The sequence below is a fragment of the Peromyscus californicus genome, unplaced genomic scaffold, assembly GCF_007827085.1.
Source record: "Peromyscus californicus insignis strain IS unplaced genomic scaffold, ASM782708v3 Scaffold_11__1_contigs__length_118956290, whole genome shotgun sequence".
Taxonomy (NCBI): Eukaryota; Metazoa; Chordata; class Mammalia; order Rodentia; family Cricetidae; genus Peromyscus; species Peromyscus californicus.
In genome coordinates, this window is record NW_026294402.1 from 35,594,749 (window position 1) to 35,620,845 (window position 26,097).

The window sequence follows — 26,097 nt, forward strand, 5'->3', positions numbered from 1 at the left end:
TGACTTAAAAGTGAGAGAGAGGGGCATGGTGGCACTAGGAAGGCTGAGGAGGAAGGACCATTGCAAGACGGGGGCAGCCTGCTCCACCAGCACATTCCAGGAAATCTAAGTCAACACAGTAACACATTATCTCAAAAAGAGAGGCGGGGAAGAGGGAAGGAGAGACAGAGACAGAAAGACAGAGAGACAGAGAGAGAACTTTTAACCTAAATCATTTCTTCTCTGGAAAGAAAGAAAGAAGTGGAGGATGAAAGAAAAAGCCATGTCACTTTCTGGGGAACAGAAACTGTATCCAAGAGTTTTGCTTGAAAAAATATATATAAAGTACAACCTAGCAAGGGGCTGCATAAGTTCAGTAATTACCTTAGTTTGATGTCCATAATGATATACCATAAGCTAGGTGATTTACAACCAACAGAAATTTATTTCCCATGGTTCTAGAGTCTGGATGTCCAAGATCAGGGTGCCAGTATGGTTCCTGTAGTTTGCCCTTGTCTGAGTTACAATGGCTAGCTACTCCTTGTATTTTAACATGGTGGAAAGAGGATGAGAGTCGTCTGTGGGGTCCCTTTTAAAAAGGAAGCTACTCAACTCATGAGGTTTCTGTCCTCATGCTCTGTTTCTTCTCCAAAGGTTCTACCTCGTCACCTTAGGTCTTAGGATGCCAGCATATGAGTTCTGGAGGGACTCAAGTCTTCAATATATTACAATAATAAACCACACTTACATAAGAATGATGCTTTAGAAATACGGTTGGAGACCAGGCATGGTGGTATACACCTTTGATACCAACATTTGAGAGGCAGAGGTAGGCAAATCTCTTGTGAGTTCTAGGACAGCCAGGACTACACAGCAAAACAGGTCTCAATCATCTCCCTGCACCCTCCCACCAACTTGTTGTTGGGAATTTTTACTTTGATGATTAAAGCAAAATGTTGAGGACTCATGTCAGTATTGAACTCACCGGATGGTAGTAGAAATGAGATTACTGTATTAAAATATTTATATTATACTACGTGGCCCATGCTAACATTAAAGAAACTATGTTAACATTATAAGGAGCCCGAGCTCTTTAGGAAATACCCAGTAAAACTGTCAAAATTAGAGAACTGCTCTTCATTAGTTTTTTTTTACTTTTGCTTTTAAGAAGTGGGCATGGAAGTTTCCTACAGCCAACATTATTTTATTGAGAACCAAGATTTAGCCACAGAACTACTCAAGAGCCACGTGGGTGCAAACACATCATTCACTTTTATATGTTGGACACTAGAGGAAGTATCTTAAAAGCACATTTGGTTTGGTTCTTGTGATAGGCCTGTACAATAAGTTGTATTAACCCAGTTGTATGGGTGAGGAAATTGAGTTGGGGAAACACCATTAAGTACTACAATGGGAAAGCTCTCTGCAAATTGTTAAGTAAATTAAAAGACTGACCCTATCTACTAAGCTGCCTATAAAAAGAGCAAAATCCTGGCCAAGGTCACCGTGGGATTTGATTCCTAAGCTCCAGGCTTCTTTTCACTCTTCTCGGATATTGAATTGCTCATCTCAATCCACTCCAAACTCAGACACCTGCTACTGGTTCGGTCAGATCCAGGAAGTCAGCTTGTTGGAAGCAGGTGATAACTGTTGGTCATGGCATTCAGTCCCTGTTTCTGAACACGTGTGCAGATGCTCTGGCTCTGGTACTTATCAAGGTTGAGGACAAAGGAAAATCATGTGGGAAACCATTTGTGTCCCAGAAAACCATATGTGGTTTTCTTCAGAACTTGTTTCAACATCAAATTCGCCTTGTGCTGGCTGATGAAACACAGAGCGTTCCCTCCCTCTTCCTATAATAATGACAAAATGAGGAGGGATGGGAAGCCTAATTGTTTTTGTTTGTTTTGTTTTGTCTTCATATTTAGAACGTGAGGATATCATCTAGATCAGTAAATGTGTTTTTCTTCAAGGGGAAAGCCGATTGCTGTGGGTTCTGGTAACTTCTTGGAGAATTGGAAGGATGTCACACCTCATTTATTAATGGTAATCAGTTGTTGAACGTTGAAGAGCTTCATTCATGAATGAAGAACACATTGGCTGACAGAACATTTTACAAATGTTATTTCGCACCTGCTTTTCTTGTGGCACAAAAAACAAACAGTGTAAGCACTTTGAAAACTTAATAGGGAAACGGTGAGCCTCCATGTTTTACCCCTTTCGGGTCGGGTTTTTTTTTCTTTTTTTTAAGCTGTGATGAAATAAACCTCACACTCAGTCTGAAACTGGCCACCTCATGTGGGAGAAGCCATGGCAAGTATCGAAGTGGTTCATTCTTTCTTTGACTTGGCTCAGGTTGGGCAGAGTATTCTCATTGAGGAATGGTGAGGACAACTGCCTGGATTTCTATTAGGATTAGGGAGGAAATAACTAGGTGCAGATATATGAAGAATCTCCCCTCTCACATTTTCACCGGGGAAATAAACAAGCCCACCCATCTACAGAGGCCAAGTTACAACAGGAAAAAATGGAAGGTGGTTCTAGCACAGAGCTTAATGGCTAAGAGTAGCTGGAGGTGGAAACCAGCTACCTAGGGGTTGGGATAGTCTTTATACTAAAAGACTTTAAAATCTGCTTCTCATCCATTCTGGACAACCTCCTGTTCTTGCATCCAGAAACAGTTCTCTTCAGTGAGGACTCCGTGGTTCCAGATGGAACAAAGGTCTTCCCTCCTCCATACCTCAAGATTTGTTTATAAAATGCAGACATTTTATACTTGTGCTCCAAGTGGGTGAACAGGAGGACTTACATGTTCCATAATATCTCGTTGTCCAGTGACCAGCTCACCGGTTCCTTTTAGCTTGTTGTAGGAGGTCTGAGAGTGGGAATGAAAGACAGTGAAGGAGGGTGAGATCCAAACTGGCTTGTTTGGACTTTAGGTCATCCCAAGAGCCCGTGGTTCACTCCCAGCTCCCCCCACTCTGGGGCGGCCTCCACCCCACAGTCCCTCAGACACATTTAGCGTTTGTTGTCTGTGGTAGTTCAGTCTTGTTCTGAAGTCAGGGGAATGCTCAGTCTCATTAGCATTCTTTCAACACATGCATTTGGTTGTCACTCCTCTGTTAAGTGCTGAGTCACTTCGACAGCCTCACAGCCTTCCACAGACACCTCATTCTCTCTACTTTCATTCTTAAAAAGGAAAAAGAAAAAAAAAAAAAACCCAAACAGCAGCAACAACAACAACAACAAAAATCTTCCTGAGGATGGGGAGATAGCTTAGTTGGTAAAATGTTTCCTTTGCAAACACTAGGAACCTGAGTTCAATCCCCAGTATGCCTGTAAAACGCCTGACATGTTGACATGGGCTTGTCATCCTCACACTGGGGGAGTGGAGGCAGAAAGAACCCTGCGACTCTCCAGACAGCTGGCTGAGCCTGATTGGTGAGCTCTGTGCCATTCTTGAGGATGGCACCCAAGGTTGTCCTCTGGTCTCTATACATATATGTGTATCCACAAGCACATGGACACATGGAAACACATAGAACCCCCCCCCCCCCACACACACACACACACATACTTCTACACACACATAAATAAATAAATAAATAAATACTTTCTAGAAGTCTTCCTTTATTTTTTTTTTAACCAACAGACTTATGTTTGGAAAGATACTGAGAAGTTTTGGTAAACTTGGCTATCTCACGTCTCCATAGGTGAGTATAATTTATATTTCTATTATGCAAGCATCACTCAAGAGTATTTTTCCAAATTCATGTGAAAGAATTTGGAAATTCTGCCTTCTTTGATCTTTAAGACACCGACAGTTTTTGAGAGTTAACCACTAAGATTTTTGATGAGACTTCTGTGCTTCTTGTGCAACACTTCTTGGGGGTAATCTGACGTGTGCCCTTCCCCTTGAACAAGAGCTGGGTTTCCTCCTTGGCAGAACGTTCTAGCAGCTGGGTCTCATTTGCTTTGCAAGGACATCTGAAGGCATCGCTATTTTGGAAACTGCTTAGCATATGGTATAATTGTTTTAAAGTACTTTACAGTTTGCATGGTGCTTTCCCATTATTTCATGCAGTCATTTCTCATAGATAGCCAAGATGTTTTATTTTTACTTGTTTTCAGAAAGGAAAACGGAAGTGCTAAAGAAATAATACATCAGCTTGGCAGGGCAATTTATCTCACTCCTGAATTAATCAACAGATACAATCTCTTCTTCAGATCCTTTAATACCTACGCCCAGAAAACCTCATGCCTTTTGACCTAAATAGGTAGACAGACGTGTGCTGGACCTCACTGGCACATGGTGTGGTTAGTCTTATGTCTGACCTCTCAGAGTATCCTGTATGCTTAGGCTAGGCATTGGGACATAGCTTGAAAGGGATGCCATGTAGCTATTTTTCTTAAAGATGGTATGGTGGGCAGTTCAAAGCACCAATTTTAGAATCAAATTGTGTGGATTTAAAGCCACCCCTCTTAACCTTTATGAGTTTTGTGACCCCAGTGAATGACTTAACCTTTTCTCATCTATGAAATGGGAGCAGTAGTTGCTACCTCATGGAAGTTTTATTGTGACATTGACTTGACCTAATCCAGCTAAAGTACCAAGCATAGTGTGCTGTTTACAGGAGACTCTCAGTAAATGTTAGCCACTCCCGTATTGTATATGAAAGGTGACCATCTGGTCATTTTTCCTGAACTTTAGTCAAGTTTGTTTGTAGTCAAGATTTGGGCCTGGTTATTGATCTTCGGAAGTAATTGGTAGGGTTTAGAGAACCATAATAGTGACAACTTCTCAGTCATTCTGCTCTTTAAAGCACAAAGTGTGATGTTTCCATTGCTGAATAAATACAGTGTAGACAAGGACCTGGTCATCGATGGCCTGGTATTTCAAGGCAACTCTTTTGGAATGATAGCACACAAACAAGGCAAAAAGATGGCATGAATGTCTTTAAGTTCGGGGTGAACATGGGGTATAGAGGAATAGGGATCTGGTCAGTTTCTGGAACATACAGGACTGAGTGCCATTTCTCTGATTTATATGTGGGGAAACAGAGGCATAGAAGAAGAAAACCCCTTGTCCAGTGTCTTAGCTTCTTTTCCTATTGCTTTGATCAAATTCTCTGACAAAAGCCACTTAATCAGGAATGAGTTTATTGTGACTCACAGTTCAAGTCATAGTGCATCATGACAGAGATATCAAGGTAGCAGGGACTTGAAGCAGCTGGTCACAATGTATCCACAGTAGAGAAGCAGAGAGCAAGGAATATGTGCTGCTGTTCAGTGCCCTTTCTCCACTTACACAATCTAAGGTCCCAGTTGGGGAATGACACCACCCACAGTGGGCATGTCCTCCTAAATCAGTTCACATAATCAAGGTCGTTCCCCATAGGCTTGTCCAAAGGGCAGTCTTCCAGGTGATTCCAGATACTTTCAAGTTGACAATTAATGTTAATCATTACAACTTGTTCACCCAGTGGGTTTCAATTATACTAGGCTCTTCTGGGTGCTGAGATGTATGTATCAAAGTGAGGTGGTTCCTATAAATGGAAATCACAATTCCCTGGAGAGACCAATTTGTTCCCTATTTGCCCAGAACATTCCCATGGCAAGAGGTATGTCCTACAAACCAATTCAGTCTTGGGAAAGTCCAAGAGTGTCAGTCATCCTAAATACATGCTGCTTTTGTTTTATTGTAATCATCACAGGCACACTAGACATGGAGGTGGCTTCACAGTTCATGAACTAAATAGTATGATCAATTCTGAATATATTAGGTCCAAATAGTACTTTAGGTTATTGGAGAAGAGCTGTCTAAAAACAAGTAATGTGACTGTAAAAATCCTATTGATGAGAATTCTGTGTTTTATATCATGCTGGTGCATTCATGTAAATCTGGTTGAAAGTACATGTAATCATATCCATCCAGAACATGGAGAGTAAGTGCCAGACATCATATGGGTCACTTATTTAATCTTTAAAGGTTACATTTTACACCCAAGACATGTTTCAGAAGCGATCACTGTTTAGGGTACATTAATTACTAATTTGTCTGAGAAAACATGAAATGAAAACAAAATAATCTGAGAAAGATAATGTAACTGACCATCTTCTTGGTACCTTAATATTAAAAATGGGATGGGAGAGAGCTCAGTTGGTAGAATGCTTGTCTTACAACCCCAAGGACCTAAGTTTGATCTCCAGCACCCATGTAAAAGTCCAAACATGGTGGTGTACTCTTGTGATTGGAATACTGAGGCAGAAGAGCCAAGCAGATCCCTAGGGCTCACTCGCCAACCATGCCAAGCTAATTAGCAAGCCCTAGTTTCCAGTGAGAGACCCTGCTTCAAAAAATTAGGTGGGTGGCTCATAAACACACACACACACACACACACACACACACACACACACACACACACACACACACACATGCAAATACATGCAGACATACAGTAACACAAAACAGAAAATAAGTAAATGTATACCAAAGTGTAAGAGCACATTGCTAGGATTTAACTTGAGCCGGAATTGGTGACCCTTAGATGAACAAAATTATTAAATAAGGAGCCCACTCAGGAACTAGGGCAGTGTCCAAAACCCAACTCATGCAGTGTGTTCTCCTGTCATACATAGCAGAACCTTGAAACACACAAGTGTGCATTTGCAGAATTCACGAGTTTCTTGGTTATTTGTGTAGAAGCAACCAACCAGAATTCAAATCAATGTACGTCCTTTAACCATCAAAGTGAGGCTTCCTGAAGATGGGTGAAGCAAAGATAAATCAAATGTATGTAATCTATATTGGCATGGACAAAAATATTAGAAAATCTGGTTAGACTCAGCTCTTTATGCTAATAGAGAGAAGTAATGTTCATCTAAAGAAGACTTTTAGTATATAATGGCTCATTTTGTGCTTGGAGCACACAAACTTCTGACCCTTGGAAACTCTCTGAATTTGTCCCACAACTCGTTCTTTACCCCACAGGACCTACTAGAGCCCTGGGCACATGGTGGACATTTAGTAAACTCTTAAATTATATTAAATGTCCTTTGTATTAATAGTAATTCCATGTAACATAATGAAACCAAAGTGAGTGGGGCATGGCTTACCATTCCACATTCAGCTTTTCCCCAAGGAACCAACTACTTTACCTCTCAGACCGAAGCAAAGAACTCATTCAGAAGCAGAGCTGAAGGCTGTTGGAGTTATTGTTGTTTATATTTCCCTGGACAGAGGAGTAATTATATTGGCTTCAAAGGCCTTTTCTTCTACCTTCCATCTCGGCCTGGCGGTGCAGGAAGAAGGTTGCATTTTGTTCCTGAGTCTTGCAGATGGAAACCCAGAGGAGGGGACTGTTTGCCCAAGGTCACAGAGTTAAACCTTCTCAGATATTTGCTAACCCTGACTGAATTTTCCCAAACCTCGGCAGAGCATAACTGTAGATAATTTCTCTGGCCTGGTTTTAGGTTAGCCTCTCCTATCATGTTCATCCTGATCCTACCACACCTCAAACAATTCTACTTCCGTCTGTTGCTTGCCAATGGTATGTTCTTTGCTCTTGGCCAAGGCCCCAGCACCTCCACTCTAAGACTGTAGTCAAGGGAATCTTCCAGATGGTTCAAAGTGCTGCATGCATATGAGGATATAAGGGGCAGCTCTGCTGCCTTTATCACAGAGATGCATGACTCCAGCCTTGCACTGATTTCTATCAGGCCTCAGTAGCATGAGTCAAGGCTTTGCTTTATGGGTAATTTAGCTGGTGAGGCAAGCACCCTGAAATTCATGAGGAGAGATGTAAACTGGAAAGAACCAAGATCATAGCTCAAACAGGACCTTCTGGAAGACAGATTGCCTATGGCTCTTAGAACATTGTCCCCTTGATAGCAGTGATACAGACAGAAAGTAGAAAAATGACAGTGTCTTCTGAGGGGCATATGCTGGCCAAAGATTTTTCAGAACTCGGCCTCCCAGAGAGGAAATCTGGTGGATATTCATCTAGGCCCCTTCCTTTAAATCTTGATTACCCTTGGCTCTGTGAGGAGCTGGGATTTATGGACCAGCACAAGTGATTCTTATATAAGGATGGAATCTTGGGTGTGATAAATTTGGTCTTGAGAAAGCTCAGCTCAGATGCTGCAGATGGTCGTGTCAGGGGGACAGTTAGAGAGTGGTAACCTGCTGGGCTATGGGCTGTGTACAAAATGGCTACTCAGTTCAGAGCTGTCTGTGCCAGTTTTCCAGGGCCTCAAGGTCATGCCCAAGGACACTTCAGGCTTGACATTCATACTAACAATTTTGTCTGCTGCTCCTTTGGTTGCCTCTCCTGGCTTACTGAGGATCCTAAAGAGACAGACCTTTGTGATTCAGGTCATGGTCTTATGAGGACTCCTGGGAAGGGCCAATTCTATGTATGCAAAGAATTGCTTTACAGAGACTTTCAACAGCTGGGTTGAGTTGGCCGAGGAGATGTTGTTTTATTTTTTAATATGTGTGTGTTATGTGTGTGTGCGTGTGCATGCATGTCACTGCTCTCTGCTCTTGTTTACCCCACTCTCTCTATGACCTCACCATCTCCCTTCCTGCCCTTTGCTGATTTCCTTCCTATCCGTCCCCCACATCCCTCCCCTCTGCGCAGCATCATGTTATCCTCAAATAGGGATACTCGAACTGCTTCCTTCCCCAGGGACCCTTATCTCATTCCTGACACTTTTAGTGTTTTTCTGGTTAGTATACCATTGGCTATAGGTTTATCATATACAGACTTTATTATATTGACTGTTCCTTATCATCCTCCTTTCTTCAGGGTTATTTATCATGAAGGGATGTTGAACTTTCTTAAAGGGAATTTTCTGCGGCTACAGAGATGATGATGTGATTTCTGCCCTTAAGTCTGTTTGCTTGTTGTGTTGTATTTATTGATTTGCACTTGTTAAATCATACTTGGGATGAAAACAACTTGGTCATGGTGTATGGCTTTCTCAATCTGATCATGACTTTGATTTGCAACCGTTTTCTTGTGGCTATTTGTATTTAAGTTCATCAGGGAAACTGGTCTATAGTTGTTTTCTTGTTGTGTCCTTATCCAGTTTTGATAGCAGGGTGACACTGTCTGTGGTATAATGATTTTAGTAGTGAGCCTTCCTTTTCTATTTCATGTAGCAGTTTAAGGAGCATTGATGTTGGCTCTTCCTTAACCGTTCGGTAGAGTTCAGCAGAATTCCATTCTCTCTGGAGCCTTTCTTTGTGAGGAGATTTTTTTTTTTTCTGCTGCTTTGATCTCACTGTTTGTTATAGATCTGTTGAGATAGTTTCTGTCTTCTTGATTTAGTTCTGGTAAGTCATGTGTCTAGGAATTATTCTGCTTTTTTTTTCTAGATTTTTTAGTTTTTTTTGAACTATACATTTTCAAAGTGTTCCATAATGATCCTTTGGAGTTCATTAGAATCTATAGTAACCTTCTCCTTCTTCATCTATAATTCCAATAACTTAAATCTTTTTTCTTTGTGGTTAGTTTAGCTAAAGGTTTGTCAATTTTGTTTATGTTTTAAAACACCCCAACTTTATATCTGATTTATTCTATGTCTTGAGATGTTAGTCATTATTACATTAATTTCTACCTAGTCTTTATAATTTCTTGCCTCCTACTGCTTTTGGGTTTGACTCTATCATGTTTTTCTCAGACCTTGAGATGCACTGTTAGGCTAATTTGAGATCTTGCTGAATTTTTTTAATGTGAGCACTCACAGCCCCAACGTTCCTCTGTGAACTGCCTTAGCTACATCCCAGAGGTTCTGGGAAGCTTTGCTTCTGTTTTCATCTGATTCTGAGAGCTTTTAATTTTCATTTTTTTTTAATCACACACTGCTTATTCCAGATCATCTTGCTCCATCTCTTGACATTTGTGTCATTTTGTGCTTTTCTTGCCATGGATTTTTAGACTTAATCCCCCCAATTTGATAGCATGCATAAAAGAATCATTTAGATTCTTTTTATGAGTAGTTGTTCTGTGACTTAGAATGTGTTGTATGTAGAGTGGGTTCCATGGGATGTTGAGAAAAATGTGTATCTCCTATCTGTTAGGCGGAAGAGCTGTAGATGCCTGTTCAGTCTGCTTGATCTTTGGTTCAACTCCGAAGCTCCCACATTTAGTTTTGAAGACCTGTGTAAGCATGAGAATGGGCTATTGAAGTCACCATGTTTTATGATGTCAGAACATGTTTCTTGTTATGCTCACTCATGTTTGTCTTATAAAATCGGGGGTCCCCACATTTGGTATATAGATTTACAGTTGTTATGGCTCTTGATAAATTGTTCTCTTTGTTAACATACAATGTCCTTCTTTATCTCTTCTAATTTTGATTTGAAGTCTGTTTTCTCAGATACCAGCATACATGCACCAGCTTCCATTTATTGGTAGATTACCTTCCTTCCTTTGACTCTGTCTTTGGGTGGCTTTGCCAGTGAGCTTCTTTTACTGGAGACAGCAAATAAATGGATTTGTTATAGATTCTGTCAGGTACTCTGCATCTCTTTATGAAGTTAAGTCGAGGCTGTTTACATTTAAGGCTATTAAGAGATATCTCCAGTTTCTGTTATTTTGTTGGTTGATTGTTTACTGTTCGTTTCTTGTTTCCTTTCCCTCTGTTAATATTAGAAGTTTGCTGGTTACTGCTGTGCTGGTTTTTTGTTTTGTTATTTTTTGTTTTTGTTTTTTTCCAGCTTTCCTTTGTTCAGCTAGTCTTCTCATAAAAAAAAAAATCATTCCCTGTGTTTTCGTGGTCAAGACTGTCCTCCATCCTCTTATGTTTCGTGTTTCCTTAAGTATTTTTTGCTGTGCTCACTTGGTGGTCATGAATTGTCTCAGTTTGTAATTCTTTTGAAATATCCTTGTTTTCCTGTCAACTTTGAAAGATAGTTTTGCTGGGTATAGGAATCTTGGTTAACTGCTATTTACTTTCAGAGCTCAATATTGTCCTATACTTCCCTGTTTTCCTTGAGGGCTCAATCTCCTGCACCACTTAGAGAGGAGGAAACAAACAACTACAGCAGCAGCATCAAACCATACAAAATACAGAAATAAACAAAATTGATTAAAAGACCTATCACCGATCACCAGTGACCATAATACAGCAAACCTAACACAGCATGTGCTATGAAGTTAAAAATTATGTAGGGGCCAGAGTGTTGACTCAGCCATTAAGAAGGTATTCTACAATTGCCAAGGACCCAGGCTCAGTTCCCGACACCAGCATAGCAGCTCACATCTGTCTGTAACTCTAGTGCTAGGGCATCTGATACCCTCTTCTGGCCTTTGAAGACACTGCATGAATGTGATGCACATCCGTACATGCAGACAAAATATCATTCATACACATACAGTTAAAATAGCTTCAGTAATTATTTAGGACAAACATTGAAATACCAAATGAGCGAGGTAAGAGAAGGAAGCAGAGGAAGTAGAGAAATAAAGGAGAAACCAGTTTAAATAAAGGAAAAAGAAGCCGGGCGGTGGTGGCGCACGCCTTTAATCCCAGCACTCGGGAGGCAGAGGCAGGCGGATCTCTGTGAGTTCGAGGCCAGCCTGGGCTACCAAGTGAGTTCCAGGAGAGGCGCAAAGCTACACAGAGAAACCCTGTCTCGAAAAACCAAAAAAAAAAAAAAAAAAAAGGAAAAAGAACGAGAAGAGTGGAGAGGATTATTATGGAGGGGAAAAGAAGAGATCAAGAGATTAGAAGAAACTTTTAAAAAATACAAAAGAAGTCATAATAATGAGGAGGTTCAAAAATAAAATTTGGTGCATGTAGGAAGGAGAATGAAAACAAAAACTGTAGTTTAAAAACTAGAATAAAGTAAAAAATCATCAAAGTATATGGAAAGAACAAAAACAGGAATACAGGGCAAAAAAGGAAAAATAAAAAGAAAGGAAATAAATGACAATTACACAGTTATGAAGACAAACACGCAAATAAAATTTGATAAGACTATGAAGAGGCATAAAATATAGTTTTTAAATGATAAAGTAAAAACTTTGACTAGAGTGCAGTAAGAAGAAAAAGGAGAAAGCACACAGAGAGAAAAGGATGCTGTGTTGGAGTAACAGCTTTCTGGGTCTTCAAATTCTGGGATGCAGGGGTCTGGGATGAGTTGAGCTTTTCTGGTCCTCAAAGCTTGAGTTTCAGATATCAGGGCATGAGTGGAGCTTTTCTGGTCCTCAAAAATGGGATTTCTCTTTGCTGTTTGTCCATATGCAGAGGGAATGACTTTCTCACCAAAACCTACAGCTGGATTTGGGGCTTGTGAGGACACTGGGCTTGCCCTGAGGAGAGGACTACTGGTCTTCTTGACATTGTCTTACCTTTTGGATGAGGTGTGTGTGCCTCCTCACCCCTGCTGGGGAATCGAGTGCCTGGAGCTGGGTCTACACTGGCTTCCTTTTTCTTCTTTCCTGAGACTGTAGCTCCAGTTGACTTCACGTTCAGTGTGTAACCAAGAATAACCTTGAACCTATGATCCTCTGCCTCCACCTCCCAAGTGGTGTGATTGCAGCCATGGCTCATGGCAGCTACTTTATGTGGTACTTGGGATCGATCTCAAGACCTTCTGAATGCTAGAGAAACACTCCCCCTGCTGAGCTAGGCCCTGCCCCTTGGCTCACTTCTTTCTGGTGTGTTGGGCATCTTTTCCTTGGTAAATTTCAGCTGTTCTGTTACTGGCTTTGGGAATTCCCTAAGTGCCTCCTCTCCTTTGAGATAGAGTCAGTTCTTTTTTGTTGGCTCTTTTCTTGAAGGGAGTCACAAGGAGGCAGCTTCTAATCCACCAGTTTATGCCACACTTTCTTTTTGAACTGATATTTTCATAGTAAGTATAAAATCATAGCAGGGAATGAATCCCATTCTTTTAGGTTAAGAAACAATGAAGAGAACACATTAATAATGAAAATTTTAAGTTATGAAAACTCAATGTGATATGCTCTCCAAACTTGACAGTGAGCATAACTGTATATTTGTAAAATGTGTGTCTTAATTTCATCATTAAATACTATTTAAGGGAATATAAAAATTCTTTCCATGTGTGTGTGGTCTAGTTCACTGCCAAGTCTAGAAAAGATAACAGACGAACATTTGTTAGATAGATGCATATAATATTTATATTACAATAAAATAATGTTATTTATATTAGGCAGATAATGGAAATGCAACACTATGTCACATCACGTAAATATGCATTGAACCCATTTCTGGGGCTCAGTTGATTGAGAAGTCACTGAAAGTGCCTTCTATGTCAGCTTTTTGTGACCAACAGAAATTTTAGAACAGGGTCTGAGGAGATGGCTTAGGATTAAGAGCACATATTTCTCTTTCAGAGGACCCAGCACCTAACATTGGGTAGCTCATGACTTCCTGTAATTCCAGCTCAAGGAGGCCCCACACATTTTCTGGCCTCCATAGAAAACTGTATTTTCATGTGCATACCCAGACACTGACATACACATGTACACATAATTGAAAATAAAAATAAAATATTGTAAAATATATTACAGGATACAGGTGTGAGGTTTTAAGTGGGTCTTTGTGAGTGTGTGTGAGTTGCTTTAGTTAGCAGTTAGCTTTTGCAATTACATCCATTGACACAGAACAATTCTCTAGAAGCCCAGCCTGTAACAATTGTTTTCTTTTGTCCTTTCTCTATCTCAGAATCTTATCTTTCATAGTAAAAACAGGAAGCAAAGCCAGAATGACATTTGTGGTGATATTTTGTTTGTGCTCTAACAAATGAAGCTTGCCTGGAGATCAGAGTGTGAAGCTAGCCACTAGTTAACCATTGAGACCAGGCAATGGTCATACAAACTTTTAATACCGACACTTGGCTAGGAGGAAGCAGGAAGATCAGGAGTTCAAGGCCACCCTGGGCTACGTGAGATTGATTCAGTCTAAAAGTGAAACAGAGCCAGGCAGTGGAGGCTCACGCCTTTAATCCCAGCACTTGGGATCTCATGCCTTTGATCCCAGTACTTGGGAGGCACACAGACCTTTAATCCCAGCACTAGGGAGGAGGAAACAGGAAGTGATATGACTGGGCAGAGAGAGGAATATAAGGTCGGAGGAGACTGAAGCTTAGCCCACTTTCAGCTGAGGAGTTGGTGAGGTAAGAAGTGGCTGTGACTTGCTCCTTTGTCTCTCTGATCTTTCAGCACTTACACCATCTCTGACTCCAGGTTTTTATTATTAAGACCAATTAGAATTCTCACTACAGGCATTGGCCTGCCTGACTCCCATGAGGTCAAGTCAAGGCAGAGGCACTTGCTTCTCTGTGGTACAGTGTAACTATACTTGCTCCTTAACCCAGCATATCTGGATAAGAAAGACTAAGCATAATGAAGTGTAGTATCTCATATAGGACCACCCCCCAGGGCAGGACTGGATTCAACCCCATGGCAATGCCTGTGTGTTTCTACACACCTCTGAACAGAGTCTGTTCTGGGAGGCTCATTGACAGAATGTGCTTACTGCTGACTCTTTTTGATGCCATGGGATGTTCTGTATGCTCTGAATGTGTTGCTCTGATTGGTTAATAAATAAAGTGCTGATTGGCCAGTAACCAGGCAGGAAGTATAGGTGGGACAAAGAGAGAGGAGAATTCTGGGAAGAGGAAGGCTGGGTCAGGAGACGCTGCCAGACACCGCAATGAGAAGCAACATGCGAGATACCAGTAAGCCACCAGCCATGTGGCAAGGTATAGAATTATAGAAATGGGTTAATTTAAGATGTAAGAACTATAGCAAGAAGCCTGCCATGACCATACAGTTTATAAGTAATATAAGTCTCTGTGTGTTTACTTGGGTCCAAGCGGCCAGCCACAGGGCCACAGGAGTTGGACAGAACCAGGAAAACTTTAGCTACATGTTGAAGGCTTGTCTTCCTGCTTCCTCACACTCCTCTTATAAACAGACTACCATGGGGAGGTCCTCATAGGTGTGTCCATGCACGGGAGCTCTTGAACTTTCCCATCTGTCCTTTAACAAAACCACCACAACTCTGTTTCCACGATGAGAAGGTCATGCTCTGCAGCAACCGTGCTGGCATGAGCAAACCAGGGTGGTCATGGTATGTAAAAATGGAGGAGAGAATTGACTGTTAGACCAAAGAGATGTGAGTGGTTAAAAACAGGAATACCTTGCTGTTCTTCTTACTCATCTTGACTTTCAAGGTCTTTGTACTTGAGTCCAAAGTTTTGTTTTATGTCAACATGGGAACTCATTTGCTATTCCATTTCCAAGTAGTTTTACTTAGCATTTAAAGTTCCTGTGCTTCTTTTTCGATAACTTCTCAAGCTTTGCCTCATTATCCTCTCTTATGCTTCCTTATGGAGCATCAAGTCCCGGTGTGAACTATTACACTGAGTGGCAGATGCATGGCAAGAGCTAACTCCAAGGGGGAAGAAGTGACACAAAAGCTTCCTTACACTCACTAAAACACACTGAGACACTGCTCGGGCTGGTGCCAAGGTCAGGGAGGTCAGCCCACGCTACAGCACAGGCATTTGAGTCTGTCCAGTGAGTCAGTCAAATGGGATTGCTGAGCCTTTGGGGTTAGCAGTGCTACAGCAAGATTTGGCAACCTAGTGAGCCATCCGCTTAAAGAATGACTCATACCTAGAGTCCATTTGCCTTTGTGAGAAGTTCCTTGTTGGAAGAATGGATGGGTTTGTTGACTGTTTATTAGTCTCCTTTTCACTAGTCCTTTCCAATTCATCCACTTTCACTTTGTGCCTCATTAACACCTATATGAGGGTGTCATTCTCTCCTTACCCACTGACAATGCCATTGGGCATGTGGACCATCCACTCTTCCCATCTGAAGGGGGATTCCATGCACACCTCTTCCCTTACCCCCTTGTAATTCATCTGTAAGTTACTAGCATGTAACATAGCAACTGGAACAAAGTGGTATTCCATAAACGCTGCAGTGTAGAACCAGTAGAAAAGTGCATTTGCTCACTTGGTGGCATGTTTGAGAGCATTCATTTATTCTGCTTCTGTCTGCTTCACTATAAGATTTACTGAGTATCTGTAAAGTCCTGGGCAGTGCTCTAGATGCCAGGATGCTTGAGACATGGTTGTGCTATAGTAGGTTCACTACCATAGGAAATTCAGAGAGGGCTGCACTCATCATATTGGTCTTGAGACCATCAGCCCATGCTTGGTGATCATAACCACAGTGGGCAGAACCTTCAAATGGCTCTCTGTGGGAGGAGACAAGTGCAATGAGTCTTTCTCTGTCCTGTCAGTCAGCTCCCAAATAATGACACAGAGAATTCTTATTAATTATGTAAGCTCGGCCTATAGCTTAGGCTTGTTCATAACTAGCTCTTATAACTTAAACCAACCCATTTATATTAATCTACATTCTATCTCATGGTGTTACTTCTCTTCCATCTTGTACCCCCTGCTTCTTTGTGTCCTGGAATCTCCTGCATACCCAGATTTCTCCTCCTCTTCCTTTCTTTCCCCATAAATCCTACCTATACCTCCTACCTAACTATTGGCCATTCAGCTTTTCATTATAACAATCACAACAATACATCTTCACAGAGCATACAAATATCCTACAACAGACAGGGGAGAAATACATTCTCCTCAATTTTGAGGCCTTCACAGCTCATAGGAAAGCAAATAACTAAATGCACAAATATATAAAAATACAAAGTATGATCAGCAAAGGGAACTAATGATGTGGACTAGAAATGGATAGGAATTCTTGCAGAGATGAAGAAACAGATTTTTTTCCTTGTATGAAATACCTCATATTCTCTCAGCTAATACTAAGCTTACTTAATATACTTTTTTCTATATATTCTTTTGCCCAATGTTATACCAGGGCTGAGCACTTGGCAGTTAATAGGAAATATGCACCAATGTCTAATGCCTGTGCAAGCCACTTGTACATGGGTGAAAAGGAGGGTGAATAGGGGTGAGCAGAAGCAAAGGTGACCTTGGAAGAGAAGAGGTAGGAACAATGAATAGTAGATGATATCCAGGACATCCACATTGGTCCTCTGCTTCTAATGATGGCTACAACTTAAGAAATTTTTTTTTTCATTTTTCGAGACAGGGTTTCTCTGTGTAGCTTTGCACCTTTCCTGGATCTTGCTCTGTAGACCAGGCTGGCTTCAAACTCACAAAGATCCACCTGCCTCTGCCTCCCAAGTGCTGGGATTAAAGGCGTGCGCCACCACCGCCTGGCCAACTTAAGAAATTTTAACTTCTTCTCTTGGATACTTTTTAAAGAAAAAGCTAGATATTGTCAGAGTGACAGATGTGGCTTGCTCTGTGTTGGGCTTCTATAACAGAATAGCACACTCTGGGTTGTTTACTTATTTATATTTTAGTAGTTATTTTTAATTATTTGTATAAATGTGTCTATGCATGTGAGTACAGATGCCCAAAGAGGCCAGAAGAGGGAGTCTGATCCACTGGAGCTAGAGTTATAGGTAGATATAAGTCACCCAACATGGGTGCTGGGAATGAAACTCAGGTCCTCTGCAAAAGCAGCAGATGCTCTTAACCACTGAGCCATCTCTCCAACCCCAGGCTGAGTTATGTATAAAAATCAGAAATTATCTCTCACTGCTTTGGAGATGAGGGAGGCCAAAACTGAAGTGTCCAGGGATGGATGGGTTATATAGAGGAACAAAGTGTCCTTATGTGACAAAGAGCAGAAGGTCTTAAGGGACCATGTGCTATATGAAGCCTGTTGGGTTCTTGGTGGGACTTGGTCCTGTTCATGCCAAGGAAACCTCATGACTGAACTCACCTCCTAAAGTCCCCTTCTCCCACCTCTCAGTACTATCCCATTGACAGTACCTGACATTTGTAGGCAGCATTATAAATTGTAGCAATGTGCTTTGTAAAATGATGATAAACATCAGCCTCACATCTAAGTTACTGTGGGAAGGGCAACTCATGTCCAATTTCCCTTCTTATCTCTGACCAATGATGTCCAATAACACCCCTGGCATTCATACTCTATCAGATATTTTTGTGAAAGGTCTATTGCCATGTTGCAATGGATAGATGTATCAGCCATGTATTCAGGCAGTTTACTTAAGTGGCACTTACTATGCAGTGTCCTATACCCTAGGAATATAACAGCTCTGAACCACTAAACTTTTATTTCTGTCAATAATTTTAGCCATTTAAGAAGAATAGGGTAGATTTCAGGCATCTTTGAAAGAATCTTTAGATTCTATGTCAAAAGGACTCATCATCCATGTTTGAAGTTTGGTTTTAGTTACAAAGAGTAATATAGAGCACACAAATAACACAGGAATTCTAGAATTAAGACAGTTTGAGGACTCCAAAAGCACTATATCCTGAGCAGTCCTAAATACCACATCACCACTCCACATTCTTGAGCCTATATGCAACACCAGAGGTCACAGATGATAGCCTACTATGCTGAGTGGTTAGCTTTTAAAATTCACACTTTATGTGTCCGAGTCACACACCTAGGGACTCTCGGGCCATTTCTTTCAGTTGTCTCCTTAACCTTGGGAGACCTCATTTATTACTTTTCCAATTTCATACTCAAGGAAATTGGGGCTCTCGGTGACTAAGTCACCCAGCCCATTTCCTTAATAAATCAGGTAAGGATGACAGTTCCAGATACAGCAGCTCCGAAGTCCTCTCCCTTGGCTGAGCTCCTGCAGAAGAAGTTCTGTGTGAAGACTTGCAGCCTACAGTTCACGACTCTTCTCCATTTCTTCAAGCTCTTCTCCATCAGAAGACTGATGGATTTGCCTTCTGAAACTTGGACTTATTGAGGATAGTATCGCTAGCCACTTATAGGTCCTGCCATCCTAGACCTGCCAGCCTCCCGTGGCTGTTAGCCACAGGAGCATGGCTGCATATTTTCTTGTTATTCCATCCCTCCCCAAGGCTGGAGAGAAATGTTTTCTTGGTGGTCTTTGTGTGTGTGTGTGTGTGTGTGTGTGTGTGTGTCTGTCTGTCTGTCTGTCTGTCTTTCTGTCTGTCTGTCTGTCTAGAGAGAGGGGGGTTATTTGTTCTAGTTATTATGTTATGACATGTATTATATATAATTAAACTATCAAAGCATTAAACATAAAATCCATATGCATAACCATTTAGAATCAGTGCTCAGAGAATCCCTACTCACTGATTTTAGTAACTAAAGAACAGAGCAGCAAAGTCAAATGACAGCATTTGAAGGTGTGCGGGTGGCACCCAACAACCTCAGGACAGCTCAAGCCAGGACTTGAATCTTAAGTCAGGGAACAGGAGAACCGTGGCTAAAGAACTCTGTCGTTGACTGTGACATTCAAAAACAGTCCCTACATCATAGCAAAGGAGCTAAATTCCCAAAAGGTTATGATTTGTCCTAACAGACTCGAGAAAAGAGCTAACTCCATCTCATTCCCAGGCTTATTACCTATGGCAGGAAAGGAGCTAACCCCATAGCAGACACAAGACATACAGTCTGAAAATACTCCCTTAATTTGCCTATTTATTCTGTTAGTCATGTCCTTTGTGGCCAAGAGTTTCACGACACAAACCACTTGTCTATTTCTCTTTTTATTGCTTAAGCTTTTGCTGTCACAACCAAAACATTTATTGACAAATCCAATATCAATAAGCCTTTTTTTGGTTTTGTAATTACTTATTTTCAAAGGATAAAACACTCAGATAATTTAAATACAAGTCCAACATGGCTGCTGTCAGTCAGTGATGATGTCCCCATGTGTTCTCTCTTCTAGACCCTTGCCACTGTTCTCCGAGTCCTCTCAGAGAGGAAGAAGGCTCTCAGACTTGATTTATACACATCCTTCTTTTCTGCAACGTAATCTACAATTTTTTGTGGACACATTAACAGCTTTGTATCTAGATTAGGAATTTCAAATTCACCTCCTATGGCCGTAATAGTCTCCATTTGGCCCAAACCACCTAAGCCTGGAACCTTCATAAAACGTGAATTTCCCAAGAGCATCTCTGGGTCAGTCAAGACATATAGCACCTGGCCCTTGATTCCCTCTAACGTCAATGGGGCGAATCACTGCACTGATGATGTAAGTGTGTGACCCTTCCAGACACCTCCTAGCCTTGAGGAAGGGAGTACACCCACAGGCGGGGTCATCTTAGGGTTAATCACCAGGAGCTGAAACATGGAGCTGCCCAAGGCCTGCCCCTCTTTGGCACAAGGACAACTGAGAACAAAGAGGAGCCCCATTTCAGAATGAGCTCTGTGGCAAACTGAAGTTTGCTAAGAATCAGCAATGTGCATCCTTTTCAAAAGCTGGCCAGATTTTGAATTCCCTCAGCGTGTGATCAGCTGGCCCATACAGGCCTCAATGAGCTTTTGAAAGTTTTTTTTTTTTTTTTCTAGTGGCGTTATAGTTCCAGGCGTTATACCTAAGTTTTGCATTGATTTTGTATATAGTTTGTGATAAGGGTCCAATGAACTCTTCTGCATGTGTGTAAACATTTCCTAACACCGTTGGTCGGAAGACAAAAGCTGTGTCTTTCTTCACTGTAAGTCCTTCCTACCTCGTGGAAATGAGTCTATCCTAAGGCGTGGATTTCTGGGCTTTCTATCATGCTCCATTTGTCTATTTATCTATATGTTTTTATGTAGAACCACATGTTTGCATTATTGTAGTTTTGTAGCATGTTTTGAAAGAATGAAGTATAATACCTCTGGTTTTGTTTTTGTTTTTCAGTACTGGTTTGGGAATTGGGGGTCTTTTGTATTTCTTTGTAAATTTCAGGGTTTCCCTTTTCTCTTTCTGTGATGAATGTCATTGGAGTTTTGATAAGGATTACATTGATCTGTAGATCTCTCTGGGTGGGATGAGCATTTTAGTAGTGTTATGTCTTTTGGTCCATTATTCTTTCATTTGCTAAATGGGTAAATCTTGTGTTCTTTCCATTAAAAAAGGAGAAAGAAAGAAAAAAGGAAAGAAGAGAGAGAAGCAGGGAGAAGCAGGTTTGCACGGAGAGAGAGGAAAGGAAGCAAGGAGAGAGAAGGAAGGGAAGGGAGGAGAGAGGAGAGAAACGGGGGAGGAGAGGTAGAAAGGAAGGGAGCAGATGGCAGCCGTGTTACAGATATGTTAATTAGCTTGTGTTGATCATTTTCCAGTGTATGTATACATAACAGAACATCAGGTTATATACTCTAAATACAGACAGTTCATAAAATCAGTGGAGGGGGGGGAGAGAGAGAGAGAGAGAGAGAGAGAGAGAGAGAGAGAGAGAGAGAGAGAGAGAGAGAGAGTTTGTAGGCAATCTATATTTCTAGATCACCATCCCAAAGAGTCCAGTTCAGATCTGGGTGGGTCCCAGGAATCTCAATGATTACTCAACTTCCCAGGGGACTTGGCTGGGTGGTCCTGAGGCTGCACTTGAAGAAACACTCCTCTGGAATCTAAAACCTCGGAACCTTCTAGCCTTGTTTCCTCCCAAAGGATGATGTGGCCTCACTACATTCAAATGTCCAAACAATACATCAGAGTCTTTGTGATTCATACTTGTGTCCTTGTTTTCTGACCCAACAATTAATTCCTGGTTAGGTCACTCATTGAGCAATTTTCCTTCACTCGGTCAGTTGGCCTCCCTCTCCTGTGTGCCTGGAGCTGGAGAGACGGGAATCCTAGCCCTCCCCACTGAACCACACAACAGGAACAGCAAAAATGGTTCTTCCAACACTCTGTTGCGGGGTTCATGAAGTTTATCTCATTGACCTATTTCTTTCTCCACTTTCTGGTAAACTGTCCTGAATAAGACCGTAATCTGAGGGGTTTACCTGCACAGAGAATCATAAAGTCCTCCAAATCTCATCTTTTTACATTTTATGTATCTTCAAGGTATTTCTTTATCAGTCCAGTTCTTTGTGCCTATTTTTTCCTCTTTTAGTCAATTCTTTTCTTTCTTTTTATCAAAATAGTGCTCATGTATTCCAGGCTATCCCAGAACTCACTTCATAGCCTAGGTTGGCCTCAAACTCACAGTAATCCTCCTGCCTCAGCCTCTAAAGTTCTGAGATTACAGAATGAACTATATGCTTGGCCCTGCCTTTCTTCATGCTGGCTATGGAGCAATGTGATGTAGAGGTACTGTTGTGTCTTTGGCCACTACCACGTGATGGGTTTGCATGGCACCTGTTACAAATCGTCTCCTTATGAATTTCAGAGAACGTATGATACTCTTCTTATAGACAATGAGATTGAGAAAAGTTAACGACCTCACCCAAGGTCTTCCAGTGGCAGGACTAGGAGGATGCCAGCCTACTTCCACCTGCCTCAAAACCAGCAGTCCCGCATTTATTACTACCTTCCAGTGACCATAACAGGCTGAGTGCTGGACTCTGTGAAGACTACGAACCCCCATAACCTGACTTGTCCTGGGGCCTCAAGGTCATTTTAAGAGTGCCAACTGAACAGAATCTAGGACCTGTCTGGGAGTCGAGGAAGGAAACTGCTCTAGAAGGAGGTGTTGGCTGATAGCAAACCCATCAATCACACCGGTTATTGCTGGAGGAAGCTTATACTGTGTGTGTGTGTGTGTGTGTGTGTGTGTGTGTGTGTGTGTGTGTGTGTGTGTGTGTATGTGTGTGATGTTCCTGGAAAGATGGCATGATATCTGCATATAAGGATTCTTACAGCATTATATGTGTGTCTGAAAACCACTAGAGTCTTAAGCTAATGAGCACAGTGTAAATAAATGCTTACCCTATTTGGCAGCTTCAGCAGAAGCCTGGAAGTGAGTGGGCGATGGGACCCTGTGTATGTGGCAAGCAAAGATATTTGCCCTTTTAATAGCTTGGTTTCTTCCTTTTAAATGAAGAAAGTAATATCTAGTGCCTGCCCACTTGACAGGATGTTACAAGGCTTGGCTAATTTCTGTAAATGTTTTGAGCTCCTCTGAGGTATGTGTTCTGTAAATAGGAGGTATTAATAGCAGCCGTCAGAACAGAAGCAAAACTGAATTGAGCTGCAGTCACTTTCTGGGAAAAAAACACAGACATCATAAAGCATGAAGCCCATGTTGGAGCCATGGCATTGGCCCTTCTTTAAGAGGCAGCTTGGGTCTCATATAGGACACGGTGACAGCCTAGGTCCCAATCTCAAGTGGGAAAATGGGCATTCTAACATTTCATTTCCCAGATGATTGCTGTGATTAGGAGCCCATCTGGCAGAGGTAAGTGGGAATCTAGTCTGCCTTAAGTCTAATAGAAAGGAAGGGGGAACGCATGGTGCAGACAGTATCATTCTAGAACCCTCTGCTAAGATGTTGAAATAAGAATGTCATTTTGCCTTCATATGCCACAAGAAAGGCAGTTATGGAGGATTCTCTCTCTCAAGGCTTTCATGCTAGCTTGGTGAGCATTTGGTGATTCCTTTGTCCACCAGCTATGGGTCTAGAAAGGCCAGGAACTGCTAAGAAGAATATCCAGCTCTGGGTTTCAGAAGCCACATAGCAACAAATACATGTCAATTGCAGTTGCTGTAGACACACTGACTCTTGGTCCTGCACATGCATAAGGGTAGTCATTAAGGTTGGGGGCACCCCAAATATTTGTCATCCACATGCTTATATCATCCCCACCCCCACACACATACAAAGGAAGCTACGAGCAGGGAGTGGAGGCAGGCATATGTTAGTGTTCATGTCTTCATGGCCCCTTCAGAGGGAAGGCAGCTCCCATATCCATCAGCAGGCAATCATTTTTCATAAGCACTAATAGGATTTACAGATGTGCAGAAAGCAAGGAAGGTCCTGATGCCCAGCTTAACTCTGGATAGAATTTCTCATAATTTCTCTTACTCAAGGGATCTTGTGTAAACCTGTTCCAGACAGAGTTTTTGTTGTATCTTATTTCCAATGTCTAACCAGGTTCACCCCTTGGAGGTCAAGCCTATAAGGCTTCTGGAAAGTCTCTGCTTTGGTGGTGGAGGTAGAGCCTCCTGTCTGCTGTGGTCACCACTTCTGCCCAGGGCTCTGGGTCCACAAGGAAAACTCATCAGTGACTTGATGTGTACACACAGATCACGGAGAAACATCTGTTAGCCCCAACTCTTCATGCCCACTCGCCACATGCACTAAAAGTGGAGTGAAGTTATAGAAGACATTTGAAGCCTTCCTAGGTGACTAGGAGATGAGCTAGATGATGGTCTAACTTCAGGAGGTCCTGTGAGCCTGGTCAAAGAAGGATGGGTGACCAGTGTTCATTGACTAGAAGGCTTCCATCTTTGTAGACAGGATGCAGGTTCTGGTTCATTAGGGATAGTGACAGGAAGGAGCCTCCTTTTTCATTTTTGAAATGGAGAAATAAGATTGCTCGCCTCACAGATAGGTATCCATACCTGACTTCCCTGTGAAGGCACCCCACCTTTATTCTTTGGAAGGTGCATTTCACAGTCCATCATATGAGCTCACCAGGGAACTTGAGATGATGCTGAAGTCTCGGCGTGGTCAGTTTTAGGGCTTGATAGCTGAAAAGTGACTTTTCCCACTGACCACTGGCAGCAGCTTTCCTCCTCTTAAGGGCACTAATCCACGAATGAACTCGTGCCTTTGCTGTGAGAACTCTGTACCAGGGCTAAAGCTTCTTAGGGCCCAAAGGTCTCTGGCTCCTCTGCTGTAACAGTGTCTTTGGTAAAGGACAGATCTGCTGCCCTTGTATTCCATTCTGACATTACAGTCTACCCTTCTAGCAGGAAGGAGATGGGCAGCATCAGAGCTCCTGTTGTATTGTCTCTCACCAACGCCAGGTCTCCTCCAGGCTTTGCAGGAGATGTGGCCATGCCTACTTGGTCTCTCCGGCTGTATTATCTTGGGGGAGGTCTTTGTTGTAAAAAATGTGTTTTCTGACACAGTTGTTTTTAAGTGAACCAGGGCTTAAATAGATTTGGAGACTTCAGCTGTGCAAAAGCTCTACAAAATCTTGATTTTGTTTTTTCTGCCTTTGACACAGACTTAGCCATCAATAGCCATACTTCTCACAGTGATGATGGGAATTGTCTGGCTCTTCTTTTATAGACTTGCTCCTATATAATGGGCTGTATACTCTAAGGGTTGTGTGAATAACATTTCTAAGACTTATTTCTTGTGAGATAAGATTGTCCTTCTTTATTTGGTAGGATGTCCAGAGATGATATAGTAGTGAAAATAATTGTTTTCAGGCATCTCAAAGTGTCTTCCATTAGAAGCTCATGACTACCTTTCCCTCATTGTCACGAGAAAGACAAAGACACGGTGACATAAGAAAGTTCAGGGTTAACTGGAAATGGCAAAATCTCATTGTTGTTGAGCTTCTTCCTCCCTTGTAGGATGACACACTGCTAGTTCAGATAAAACTTGTTCCTACTGAAATTGTACTCAGATTCAGAATCTTTCTTCAAGTCAGTCTAAACTGATAAAAGTGACTTACTTTTTTTATTTTTAAAAAAAGGAGGTTGACATCAGAGTTCTTCAAGTTTCACTGGAGATGTTTCAAGAGAGTTTACTACTATACGTTCTTAACATGGGGTTTGAGTCTGCCCACATACCCCATCCATTCTTGTCTATCAACCCCAAAATACTACACCATAGGAAATGGAAATATGACCTGGCTTTTATAAGCCATCCATGAGGTGATATCTGGTCCATATTAAATGTCACCAATACATTATTTATATGAAATGAAAATATAGATGTGATTATAGTAGGGGCTTAGCTCTGCCTAAGAAAAATACTTGAATTCTTCCTGGGGGAACTAGTCATTTTAAAATCATATGTTAATAACCACTTGATTTAAGTATATATAGAAAACAAGTAATCATGTTCCAGGGGACACTTTGAACTTGGAGTACTCCTCTCTTTCCATCTTGAATTTGCTCTCCATCCTGTATTGTGTGCAAAAACAAGTAGAAACCCAATTAGCATGGGTAACCACCTCATGTAACCAACATTCACATTCCACTTTCCAGATTGGTGAGCTTCTAACCTGCTATCTGTCACTCATGGTCAGAATTAGAGTAATGAACAATGGCACTGGCTTGATTAGAATACACTGCCAGAAGCCACTTTCAGCCTTAACTGCTCTCTGATACCAGTTCTCA

General features: G+C 41.6%; 1 long non-coding RNA gene across 1 annotated transcript in view; it reads left to right on the plus strand.

Annotated features, from left to right (window-relative positions):
- LOC128122093 (uncharacterized) overlaps positions 1-26,097 on the plus strand; it is a 340,108-nt gene that overhangs the window by 126,123 nt on the left and 187,888 nt on the right. The window contains exon 4 of the long non-coding RNA XR_008222330.1: positions 3,632-3,692. This is a non-coding gene — a long non-coding RNA (uncharacterized LOC128122093). The remainder of the gene's footprint in view (positions 1-3,631; positions 3,693-26,097) is intronic.